At 37.6% G+C, this 11,927-nt stretch overlaps 1 long non-coding RNA gene across 1 annotated transcript; it reads left to right on the top strand.

The window, feature by feature from the left end:
* Window positions 1–2,709: 2,709 nt before the first annotated feature.
* Window positions 2,710–5,900, top strand: LOC143302605 (uncharacterized). The gene is made up of 3 exons (XR_013058231.1): window positions 2,710–2,887; window positions 3,967–4,370; window positions 4,871–5,900. It is a non-coding gene; the product is annotated as an uncharacterized LOC143302605 (long non-coding RNA).
* The last annotated feature ends 6,027 nt before the right edge of the window (window positions 5,901–11,927 follow it).

Genomic DNA, 11,927 nt, shown 5'->3' with positions numbered 1-11,927 from the left:
GCTAAACTAAGCTATGCTATGCTAAGCTTAAAAGTGTTCGCTTCAATGCACACAATACGAAACTGTTTCCGTAGGAAACGGCACTGAGCGTGGCTAATATCGTGCGTATCCATCCTCATCATCGTCTAAACCGTGCAAAACGTGCGGCATTGTACGTGACAAAAGGCCTCGTAGGACCTTCGGCCTATACAAACGAGCAGATGTCCTCCGACAACGCAAATTGTCTTCGTCCTAGTTCGCCGTGCGACACGCTGAGAACTTAGCTAACTCGTTCATTAGACCGCGTCAATTTCAATTCGAATTGTCGAGATAGATTTAATTGCGGTGACGATAGATCAGGAGATTTGCTAAGGATTTTACGAGATTTTCGCAAGACACAGTGGACCGATTCGTTTCAAATATTTCAACGACTTTTTTGCAACTTTAAATTGCCAAATTTTTATTGTCATCGACGAAAGACGACGACGATGTACCTATTCCACCAGACAATAAAACAGATCTATCATTTCCATGGGATAAAACAACGGCGGAAACGTTGGAAATACCGAAACAGTGAAATTGTCAGACAGTGAAAGTTTCCTGGAGTCCGATGTTCTGCGAACAACCATCATTTACCGGGCGGTACAGCCCCGGAGAGTACGCCATGGAGGGACGATGACGTGTGGTCACTCGACCCTGACTTTATTTATGTTTCCCCATAGCGTTAAAGGCAGTTACACACGTGCTACGAAGGCCTCGCTCGCGACTCCTTTGTCTACGCATTTCGTTCAACGGCTCGAGTCGTAGCCTTGTCGCCATTATACATACATCCGTATAGCATTGCTACTCTGTTTCGTTCCAATACGAGATGCGAATGTGCTTTGTTCCTTCAGATCGACTACTCAAACGCTGCTTCTCCTCATGAATGTTTTCTTTCTCGATCAAATATGTACTCGGATAAATACAACGAAACATTTACCGATCTAATCCTCTCGTGTTCGAAATTGCACTTTATCTTTCCATGTACATTGTACTTCAGTCAGTTATTGATTCAATAAACGATGAACGTATTTGTTCTCGGTAAAATTGCTTTGAAATTTGTGTTATATTTTCTTTGCAATATCATCTCACAAAATGAGTTTCTGCTATCAGTAATTAATAAAAAAAAAAAAAATTTTCCTCGCACACTAAAAGACAGTTTATGACATTTAGAATCGTTTGGAGGAAAATTCCTCGAATTACGGACTTGTTTTTGAGAATTTGCATTTCCTGCTTCGTTTAAAGCAAATTCAACAATTTATGCATGTGACCTATACTATGTGGCACGAATAACGATCTATAAATCGACCTATAAATATCGGTTGTTGCCGATATATAGTAACGATCCTATAATTAGTTCGAACGACGTATATACATTTTGGTTTCAACAAAAATAAAACGACATGCAAAGAAGGATATGATATAACCAAGTGAAAAAATTATTACCTCCAGGCGATTGGCAATCCGAGTGATAAAGTTAGCTCGTCTGGCTTGGTTAACAGGTTAAAGAGTGGTTCGCGAACCGCGATATGCCAAGTACATGGATCTGTCCTCATTGACGAGCGAATTGAAGCGCATGAGGACAGCCAGCTATCGGTTGACATCCAGTCGAACGCACATGCATAATGTGTTCCATTGAACGTAATCAACTAGGAAACGCTTCGGTAAGCCTTGAAAACCGACCTTGACTCGCGTAGGAAAGACGTTTAATGTATGGATGATCTCACGCGTATACGCCTCGTGCAAACGTACCATGAGCGTTTACCAGAAGCTCGTGTCACTGTGGGAACCGTATGAATATGGATAGTCTCGAGTCACCAGACGAAAGTGCATTCGTCTAAAGAAGTGTTTATTAGTTTGTTTTTTACATAGAGAATATTCTAATAAGAGCGATACCATTGGGAAGGGGATGATTTCTTATGCAATCATAAGTTAAAATTGCAAAACGAAGCTTTCGCGTTTCAACACTTCGTTCTTGAGAAAGAAGGTTCTAGGAATTCATTAAATACTTACGCGTGTACATACTAATTGTACGTTTCGAGCGAATAAGATAATGTTAATGACAAGAAGCGACTCGTGTCGTTACATATACAAATACAAAATTATGCGATCAACAAAGATATTTGCACAGACATCGTACGTGATGGCATATCTTCTAGCATTTTGTGCAAATTTATCATTTTTTAAACACGGTTTTTTACTTAATTTTTGTTTGCGCGATATTATTGCTTCGATAGGAAGATTTTATAAGGAAATCTGATTTCTATCGACGCTTGTATTCATCATACGGATGGATCCGTTAAATTGAAACTTATTAATTTTCAATGTTCACTGTGTATCGAGTAAAGTTGATAAATTCTTTATTTATTTTTACACGAAGAATCATCTTCTTGTGGATTGTACCACCGTCCTGGCACATCCTGTATATTTCAGTCACGATAACCGATGGATATTAAAGCGGCGTTCAATTATAGCTGTGACTCGATGTATTGGATACGCATTGTTTAAACGAGTTCCCTAATAAACTACTTCCTCTATGACTTTCGTGCTTTCCTCTTACGACACGAACGAACCACGGTCGACCTCCGCGACAATGGAATGTCGCTTGTGATCCCTGACGTCACGGTATCTTTGCGTTTGTCATCCCGCTGAAAATACCAGCTTACGCGACACACTCTTATTCTCCGATGGGATCGGTATGTGTATTTCTGCTGTGTCCGTGCTTCGAATTCGAATCTCCTTTAAATACATCTCTTCGTTAATTGTGAACACCAGTAGGATACCGGGAAAAATAAATCGCCACTTCGACATGTGTCTTCTTTTACACAAAGAAATTACGCATAATCGAGGAATGCATGGGAAAAGCGCGGTAAGTCTGTCTTTGTTGACCCTTCGATCTTTATATTATTCGGTAATTAAAGCCTAGTACTCTCGTTGTATACTCGTTGATTACGAGGTAATGTCATTCTTCTGTATCTTTCTGTGTTGTCTGAACGTTTCGACATTTCTTTACGAGAATTGTTATTTCTGGGAAATTCGATCAACGTAAGATTCAATGAGGAAAAAATGTAGTCGACATGTTCGATTTAGTGCTCGAATAAAGGAAAAGTAACATTTTATGAAGTATCGCAAAAAATTTGTTTCTAACTGCTGTTCCGCGTTCAAAATAGTAGACTCTTTAGCGATTGATCGTAAATCCACGAGGTTTCGTGAAAAATCGAGACTATATTCGATTTGATAAAGATATTTATATACAGGGTGGTTGGTAATTGGTGGTACAAGCGGAAAGGGGGTGATTCTACGCGAAAAAAGAAGTCGGAAATGTAGAATAAACATTTTTCGTTTCGTTCGTATTTTTTTAACTTTTTACATTTTTAAATTTTTAAATTTTTAAATGTTTAAATGTTTAAATTTTTAAATTTCCAAATTTTTAAATTTTTAAATTTTTAAACTTTTATTCTATATTTTCGACTTCTTTTTTCGCGTAGAATCACCCCCTTTCCGCTCGTACCGCCAGTTACCAACCACCCTGTATATGTAAATAGAAAGATAGTTTCGATAATGAAAAATTATAAAGTTGACGACGTATCGAGTTTTGAAAAACGGGAAACGTGACCTGTTATGTTCTTCCGCTGTGATCAACAATTACGAAATTATTAACTGAAATAGTTTCCTCAATTTGATCAAAACGTCATACTAATTTCATCATTAACGATAACTCTTTTGACCTGCGCTAAAAACGAAACTGCATCTTCTTATTAAACGCGAAATAATATGCAAACGGTATATCAAAACAGAAAGCGGCGCGACAGAAGCTGATTTCGTATAACGAGGACAAAGCTTTCTCTGTTCTCTATCGTTCTACTAGGAAGTCGTTGGAACAGATTTATCTCCGTCGTTTCTCGAAAGTAATAATAAGTCGCTGGGACACTGATTACCGCGTTACAGCGACTGGACAAAAGCTTTCTTCCCGCCTCGCCTACGCACGGGGGATTTCACCGGTTAAAAGAAGAGAAGGTGAGGAAGAAGGATGATGAGGCGAAGAAGAGGGAGGAGAGCAGGTCTACGCGTTCACTTTCTCGTTTGATGGGGCGAACTGTGTCGCCTGAAAACCGGGTCGTCGGAAATATCGCAGAGAAAGTGAGAGTACGATCGACGAACCTCCCGTGATCGTGATGCAGCTGTTACTTAAACGATCCTGTGGATCGCGATCTACCGCGACTTTTCACTCGAGGAATATCGGCCAGAGGGCAGCACCTGTTGAACCAATTTTATTGGAACAAGAATCGAACTGCGATCTTCTCTTTTCTCAACGAACAATTTAAATCTTCGTGAAGAGATTATCGAACGTTGTACGTAAGAAAGATAAATTATTTTCTTAACTGTTGGATTAGAATTTTTTTACGAATTAATACTATAGGTTTGGTAAATAAAATAGTAAATGATAATGGAAGATAGAGATTCAAATTCGTTAATTTAGCTGAATATGGCACCGTCTGATCAATGAAATATATAAATAGTAATAATAATAATAAAAAGATGACACAGCTGCAGTAACTGCTGTCTGGTTTCGCGCATACCAGATCTACTTGAACAAACGAATACGTAGACTAAAGTGTAAGATCAGAGTGGCTGTGTAGCATGTTTCAATTGTCGCTATAATTGTCGTCCGCTACAAATCTCGTTTCCCGATTTCTAGAAATGTTCGAAACAGTCAACTCGAGTCTGGTTAAACTTTCTCTTTCTCTGTTATTAATAGTAATACTCATCTGTAAAGAGAAATATTAGTTAATATCATGCTTTGAGACATTTATTGCTTAATAGTAGTAATAATACTTGGCAATAATTCTAGTTTCAGGAATGGGAAAAAATGTAAGCAAAGAACTGGAAGGAAAGTGTGAAGAAGTAAATGCTGCGCAACGCTACGTAAATTGCAGTTACGGAACCTAGTTTCAAAGTTTAAACTGCGTGGAATGAATTTATAGGAAGTAGTTAAGGATAATGGGTCGACCAGTACGTTCGAAAGAGAAATAATCAAATAAAATTAGAGTAGCAACTTCTAAACGAAATCTACAGACTCGAAGCAACAGCAACGAAATCTTACGACAGGAAACTTCTCCGTATGATTATCCAACTCTGTTCAAACACCGATATCAACAATTTCCAATCCTCGCGCGCATCATTTTTTGACAGTTATCTAATTATTACTACACTCGTCTATACATTTACGAAAAATTTAAATGTACAAAAATGTAAAGAATCTTTGCCATAAACATAGCACAAATAATACACGGATTTCACGTCGAACTTAAAAAAATATTCCTATCATCGCGTTTCTCTATTTTCCAATTTATAAACTTGATCGATACTACTCTTCTCAGTGACTCGTATATTAATCCGAAATCTAGTTCACAGGAGCATAATTTCAAAAACAAACGCAGTTCGCTGTTTCGAAACATCGACGAATCAGAAAGTTCTACATTCGCCAGAGTACACATACACGCGTATGTATATCATCGGCGAAAGCGAACAACCGAGCAATCAGCGAGGAATTTCAATAACGTATCATTCCATGAGCTTTCACACGAACGAATACGAAGCCAGTCGGGTACATGTCGCCTTCGACTTTCGATTTAACCGGTCGCGTCCCCGCGTGGTCCATTTTGCCCGTAGAAAGACGACCAACTGCCTCCGCTTGTACCGCGTAACTCATGACCTATTCACCCACTTTGAGTTTAGCTTATTCCCCATTGTCCACGGGCAGACAATGAATCCGTAGGAATTCTTCTCGTACGTCTCCCTCGACATTCTACTTTCGTCGAATAGAAACAAGGTCGGCTGTTTTCCCGCCTTTGGCGAGCATCAAATCCCATTCGCGTGCAACGAACGCTCGCGTGTTTAACTAGCTGCGATGCTGCTCCACATTAGAAAGTGAATTGAACTTGCTCTGGCAGAATGACAAATGTGCTCATCCACGTTTTACCACGGCTTCTGCTTGAGGATTTAGAAATATTTAACGGTTAACAAGTAATGTTAACGTTAACAGTAGTACTTGTACAGAGCAAAAAGGTCGAAGAAAGAAATCTCACGGTATTTTTTTAATCCGTTAATCCTTGAACGTATTAATCTCTTTATTTACGAATTTCCAATCTTTTAGCGTCACGTTTCATTTCCATTATACATTTTTTTTTTTTTTTTTAGTTGTTTACATTCGCGATTTGTCTGATTTGAACATTTGGTAGAATTCCATTATAAATAGATCGTATTTGCGTTTACAACGATTAGAATCGACCTGAATGAAGTTGATTTTTCTTTGTTGACTATTAATTCTGTGATTGTAGAAGTTGGTGATTAAGAGATCCCCTTTTCGCTTCTATCAAATAAATATTTTTTCTATTTATAAAACATACTGACAGAATTTATCTAGGGCGCCTCGTTATCTACTCCGACGCAAAGATAAAGAAACATTGATTTTCAAATCTTAACAGATTATTAGTTCTATTCATAGGAACCGTGTATGTATATAATTTTGTTCTGTATAAGTAAACCTTGAAAATGAAGATATTGGAGAGAGACAATAATCTCGATACTAAATTTTGATTGAAAGACGGTACTCGAAAAGGCGAAAGTTTGTTCGATAAACGGTAGATAGAATCGCATAGGACGAGTAACAAGTCTTCTGCTATAAATACGTTTCGTGTGAGACGTAGAAGCTGGCTGACCTTTAACCTCGAAAGGCAGACGGCCTGAAAGTTGAGTTCTATAGAACCCGTGCGAGCAGACAGTACGGTAGCATATATTTTGGAGTCATGACCTACTTAATCGTCCAAAGTGTGTTGCCACGTCCCTATTCGATCCCTTTTCGAAGGCCATGAACCGCCAGAATAATACACACATACGATACCGATCCGAATAACACATGATACGCGTGCCACATTCGTCGCTTCCTGACACCATCGGCTTAGCATAATGTCGCTCTGCCTTTGTTTCCATTTGGAATCTAATCGCACAACACGATAGCGATTCGGCGAATAACAGACAAAGCTGAGTAAACCTACTTTGAGAGGATTTGGATATTAGAAAGTTAAGAAGGAAGTAGTTGCTTGATGGAAGAAATTCGAATTCGAAGAGAAATTTTGAAACTTCTCTTTAATCGTAATGTGAATTTTCTAGAAATTGATTTGAATTTTTAAATATCTATTTGATCTTTTCGTATATAAATTATTCCAGACTTTGTATTTCAATTATATAATTATCATTTGATCATTTCTAATTCTATTATTCTTTAGATTATTATTCCTTAGGAGTTCTATAATTCTATATTTCTTCCGTAACGAAATTTCCTCTGTATCTGCCTATTGTTGCAATTTCGCCCCTAACAGAAATATTTAAAATTAGTAAAATTCATAAGAAGATAGTTTCTAATAATTTCTCACTGTACTAAGATCTCTTGCTTTCTTTCTCGCTCGACGATATTCGTCGATAATCTCTCACATACGTTATATTGAGATCCCTTAGATTATTTTCTACATTATCATTTATTTACGAACCTAGTAATATTTAGTATTCAATTTAGTGAATTTTTTCCAGTCCTTTAACAAATAAAATTCGTAAAAATAAAAGAAAGTAAAAGGAGAAATACGTAGGTTCTTCCCACGGACGATTACTTCCTTTCTCATATGCTGAATTCTAGAGCCACGCGCAACAATTTCTCGGTCTGTGACCGTAACGATGGTAGAGAACGTTAAAACTATATCTAAAAGCAGCAACATCTGTCGCAGTGACGCCAGGACATCAGGTCGCCAGAACGGAATTTTATGATCGAGCCTTCACCATCGGTAAAACCGTCAGTTTTGAGAAAGAAAAGAAGTGAGATCGTGTCGGCACACGACAGAGAGGTACGCGTTCTTGTAAAACGATCAAGAGGAACGCAGAGGCGTCTTCCGGTTTTACAAGGTCGCCTGCAAGCGTGGCCCTCGCGTGCCTACTCGTGCCTCCTCGAGCTCGTCGTTTACAAGTTTATGTATTTGCAAGTATCGACGCAGACCTGTATTGCCTGTCATAATTGCGACTGTCTGTCAAGTATATTTGATTTTATGATTGTACCTAGAGTTAACAAGCTCGAACGGTTCCGAAAAATATGTCAACAGACGTTCAGACGATTCTACCATTTTATTCCTAGCGTCATTGAGAATCTTTATGGCTAGTTAAGTAAGTTACTTGAAGGCTGATGTTGAATAATAGGACCAGGATTATTTTAATCTCCGAATGCCAATGTTAGTTACTTGACAAACGATCGTAGTTTGCATTAAAATTCTTAATTTGAAGTTGCGCAACAAACGAAATTTTGCTCCGTTCGTTTAAAGCTTTATTTTTGTTGGAGAATATTACAAAAGTGTTGCTCGATGAAATGTTAAGTGTTGATTAAGAAATATTCCAAAATTTATTCGCACTCTTTTAACATTAACTTTATACCTTCGATGTTATAACTTATTCTCTCTAACATTTTTCGGACAAAGAACAGCAAGTACATCCTATACGTACATTACAAACTCTTTATCTCAACGATACAATAAGATTACCCTTTGGTCAGAGATTCCTAACAAACCGCTGTATCCATTAAAAAGAAATCACAAGAGAATAGGTTAAACTGTGACATGAAAGAAACTTGTAGAATCCAATAACATAAATCACAAGCACCGTTAATATTCGCCCAATAAAATACGTTTGAAAAAACTCGTAAAGGCAACTTAAAAGCGTCCTTGAATGGAAGATGACGATGTCAAAGCTCAAACAACGAGAGGACAAAGGAAATTTCTTCATCGTGGCTCTTCGCGTCCCTTACTATTTAGCAGTTCACGCAACCTCTTCAAACATCCCGTATACGTACAAAACGAACATTCTTCACGACATCGTACACTAATCGTTTTCAATGTCATTCATCGGAGTGGAAGGGAAATTTCGATCGTCGAAAGGCTGGCATCCTTCCGTCCAACGAATTCACGAGGTCGTCGAGCGAGGACGAAGGGACAACGGGGCTTCGCTTTGTTTCCTGACCGACCCAGAAACCCGATTCATCCTTCCTCTCAGTTCCCTTTTTTCTCTTTCTCTCTCTCTCTCTCTCTCTCTCTCCTCTCTACCGATCTACTATCGTAGGTGCGCGCACGAGTCGTTTCGCGGAGGCCTCGTTAGTGAAAGTTACCCGCGTTAGTGGGGGAGAAAGTGAAAGCCGTTTCCGGGATAAGTAGTCGCGGTCGTCGTTGAAATTATATCAACGAGGCGGACTGATATTAATGGCTACCCGATTACACGCGATTCGCCGTCATCTATATCGCGTATTTACGACGAACTGATAATAACGCGGCCATTAATGTACCATACCATCGCATCGTATCGCTATTTAACGATGTTGTTACGACCGAATAAAGTAAAATGATATTACATAGCGCGGTGTATATTTACATAGAGTAATTGACGGAAGTGCTGGAATATTTATAGAAACCTTTTACGAATATGTTACGGGTGTTGTACGAAACATTTTAAGCACGAAGGGAATTTCCTTTTTTTTTTTCTTTTTTTCTATTGGTTAAAAAGAAGATCAGTCTGCAGAAAATGTACGTAGAAATTACAATACATTTATCGCAGACATATATTTAATAAAAGAATAGAATACGTATAGAACGTTCGAAGATGGTATCCCACTGGGGGTAGCCATCCACATGTTATAATACTATATCACTAAGCTATAATATTTTACCAAATGTCCTACTGGACAAATTGTAAAATGCAAATAAATAAAAAAAAAAAAATAAAAAAAAGACGTATAGAACAAATAAATGTTAAATATGGCCCCACCGAATACTGACATTTATTATGTATTTAAGTAATCGATTATCGAAATACTTTTGTCATCTATGCGAAATATATACTTGCACTGAATATGGTAGCTTGTAATTCTTATATGTATATTTCCAGATCTGTTTGAAACTCTACCGACATAGTCATAACAGTCGAGTATCATTATAATGCTAATGAAACTTCAAGATGTTTTATATAACACATTGAACATATGCATCATACATATATAGAAGTTTTTTATCGTACGTGTTTAAATCTTTCATGAGCCAGAATAGTGATATTTAGAACTATGTTTTGAAGCGCTGACTATTGCTATAATAATATCTCTCTGAATATGGATAGAAATATTACTATTAATATTGCTATTTATATGATCGACACGTGGAATCGCAATTGCTGATTGTCAATTTAATGAACGACATACCTAATTAACCGAAGATAAATTATCGCCTAAAGTGATACGTTCGCGCGAAAACTACGATTACAATCATTAATACCTGTCTGCCCTTTCGACGTCTAATGCCTTTTTCTCTCGTGTGATTACGTACATTCATTTCAACGATGCAACAGTCATTAAACAAGTTTACAGCCTGCACTGTCACACTTTCTATCGTAATTGCTTCATCGAGTATCAGAAAGATTTATTGTCCCGCGATGCATATATATTGTTTTCGAAATGGAACAAATCATGATAATCGAATCTCATTACAATGCTAATGAAATCTCAAAATGTCTCGTATAACATTGATAATATATTTATAAAAGATATTTAAAAGTGGACGCATACTTGCGCGAGCCTGTGCATATATTATATTATTATTATGTTAGTATTATATTAATCAATTAAGATCGTAGCGTGAGAATGGCATTAGGCGCGTTAATCAAAATTTTCCAAATATCAGAACCGTTGAACTTCATCGTAACTCTTTCATGGTCAGCTATGCCTTTTAAATTAATTCGGATAGTACAGAGAAACACGAGCTGACATTAATCAACATTTTTTAAATATCAACGCCACGATAAATTTCCGAGATTACCTCGACCCGTACATGGAAAGAAAGAGTACGACGAAAGTAGGAATAAACATTAACTTTATCCTGTTAATAACGTTAGAATTATGTAATTAATAGATAAATAAGTTATAGAGTTAGAATGTTATTCTGTTTTCTTTGATAATCAATTCATACTCGCTAAATTTCCTAAATAATTTGGAAAAATTAAATAATCAAATAATCTAAATGATTGAAAGAATTCGAGGCTCGAATTTGAGCCGATGTTTCAGAATAGAAATTGCCTCGATGTTTTTAATAAATCACTTCATGACCGAATGTTATTAGATTACAATGCATATGAAATGAAATTACAGGATTCTCTTATCTACCAAATATCTAGCGAAACATAAAGATATAATTCCTATTAAATGTAACACACCAAAAAAAAAAAAGAATTAAAAAAACTCAAATAGTAGCAACTGTGTAAATCAGGGCCGTGAAAGCTTAAAATCGTCGAATGCAAACAGACCAAAAAGGGAAGTAACGCGATGGAAGAGTGACCGGTTGCGAAATCTGGCAAACGAAACACGGCGTGTAAAAGTAAGAAGGAAAAAGGCGTTCCGTTTTTTCCTTTCTGTATCGATTCCCCCCTTTCACGAAACGCGAACACACGAAGAGAGCGCGGCGTGGTCCTCGATCTCGAAAAGGGAAAAGGAACTCGGAAAGTGGAACACGGCCAATGGCCCGATGACCTCCTGACACACATTTCACCGCTCAACGAAAGTGAAAAGAATCGACCGTTTTACGACCCGTTGGTCGGATTTATGGCTGCGGGTACCTGACGAACTGTATTTCTTTCAATTACGTCGATGCCTTCCTCCGGCCAGCATAAAACGGTCAATTTTTCTGCCCGCGGCAAACACACCTTCGAAATACGACTATTACACGAGCAAATCATAGACCCTTCGAATTTCGTTTCACTTCTTCGCTGGTGATGATCAATATATTTTCACGTTGGCGTTTATAACCCCCTCGTGGGTGATATACGTTATTGGATAT

Source organism: Bombus vancouverensis, chromosome 4, assembly GCF_051014615.1.
Source record: "Bombus vancouverensis nearcticus chromosome 4, iyBomVanc1_principal, whole genome shotgun sequence".
Lineage (NCBI taxonomy): Eukaryota > Metazoa > Arthropoda > Insecta > Hymenoptera > Apidae > Bombus > Bombus vancouverensis.
Note: the sequence above shows the minus strand (reverse complement) of the source record. Positions and strands in the feature narration are given on the sequence as shown.